The following is a 1,485-nucleotide window of genomic DNA, read 5'->3' on the forward strand; positions in this document are numbered from 1 at the left end:
CCCAGGCTGTTCTCAAACCTGTGGGCTCAGGTAGTCCTCTCACCTCTGCCTCCCAAAGTGCTGGTAGTATAGTCGTGAGCCACCGCATCAGGCCAAAAAGTTGGCTTTAAAAGTTATTCTTAGCCGGGCTCGGTGGCTCAGTCTGTAATCCCGCGCCTTTGGGAGGCTGAGGTGAGTGAATTGCCTCAGCCCGCAGGTTCGAGACCTGCCTGGGCAACTTGGCGAGACCTCATCTCCACAATAATCAGCCGGGCGTCCGGCTACTTGGAAGGCTGAGGCGGAAGGATCGCCGGAGCCCAGCAGGTCGAGGCTGCGGTGGCCGGGAGCGGCTACTGCACTCGTCTGGGCGACGGAGTGAGACTCCAACTCAGAAAAAAAAAAAAAATGATACCTAAGAGAAAACTTTTTTTTGAGTCAGGGTGCAGTGCAGTGGCACGAGGTTCACCAGTCTTGACCGCCTGGTCTCAGGAGACCCTTCCGCCTCAGCCTTCCAGGAAGCTGGGGCTAGACACCTCTAACACACCTGGCTAATATTTTCTGTTGGCATGAGGTTTCACTATACTGCCCAGGCTGGTCTGAGACTCCTGGGCTCAAGCAATCCTTTCCTCTTGGCCTCCCAGAGTGTTTACAGAGAAATTACAAGTGTGAGACACCACGCCCACCCTCCAAATTTTTTAGTGTAAAGGAACAGAAGGCAATTTTTTTTAGGGTTTGTAAGCCACATTACCTCTGTTTTAACTCAACTCCCCACCGCTAGTTGGAAAGTCGTGTTCCAATGAAACTATGCATGGACTGAAATTTGAATTTCAGACCAATAGTTCTGGCTCACACCTGTAATCCCAGCACTGTGAGAGGCCAAGGCGCGAGGATCCCTTGAAGCCGGGATTCCGAGAGCAGCCCGGGCGACAGAGGGAGACGCCGTCTCGACAAAAAAACAGAAAAACAGGCAGGCGTGGCAGTGCACGCCTGAAGTCACAGCTCCTCTGGAGGCTGAGGCGGAAGGATCGCCGGAGCCCAGGGGGTAGAGGCTGCAGTAGACGCGATGGTGCCTCTGCGCTCCAGCCTGGTCGACGGAGTGAGACTCCGACTCCGAGAAAGAAAGAAAGAAACAAAGTGAGTTTCTCACAGGTTTCAAGTGTTACGAAAGAGTCTTGCTACCCCCCCCCCAACCAAACACGAAAACGACTCGTAGCTGGCGGGCTCCCACAAAACCAGGCGGCAGGGCAGACGGGGCCCAGAGTCTTTGCTCACTGGTTTGGAAGACTGAAGTCCCCTCTCACCAGATCTTCCCTGGAAACCTCGCGAAAAAGCACAAACGGACTCTCGGGGGACTCCAGACCCAACCAAGCTTCTCGGTCACCAGGGGCCTCGGCTCTAGAAGTCCCGGCGGCCTGGAGGCGCCGCTCCGCCCTCCCGAAGCCCCAGCCCGGACGGGGAGGCGCGACCGGAGGGGAAGGGGCGGCGCCGAGGACCGGAGAGTCCCCG

The 1,485-nt window shown here is 56.5% G+C and overlaps 1 protein-coding gene across 1 annotated transcript in view; it reads right to left on the minus strand.

The window, feature by feature from the left end:
• The window catches only part of LOC103255810 (centromere protein H-like), a 21,814-nt gene extending 20,458 nt beyond the window's left edge, over positions 1–1,356 (minus strand). Inside the window, exon 1 of the mRNA XM_008053758.2 lies at positions 1,281–1,356. The gene's annotated coding sequence lies outside the window, so the exon portion shown is untranslated. The remainder of the gene's footprint in view (positions 1–1,280) is intronic.
• Between the last annotated feature and the right edge of the window lie 129 nt (positions 1,357–1,485).

Source organism: Carlito syrichta, unplaced genomic scaffold (genome assembly GCF_000164805.1).
Source record: "Carlito syrichta isolate Samal-C Ts95f unplaced genomic scaffold, Tarsius_syrichta-2.0.1 Scaffold288419, whole genome shotgun sequence".
NCBI classification, from domain to species: Eukaryota; Metazoa; Chordata; class Mammalia; order Primates; family Tarsiidae; genus Carlito; species Carlito syrichta.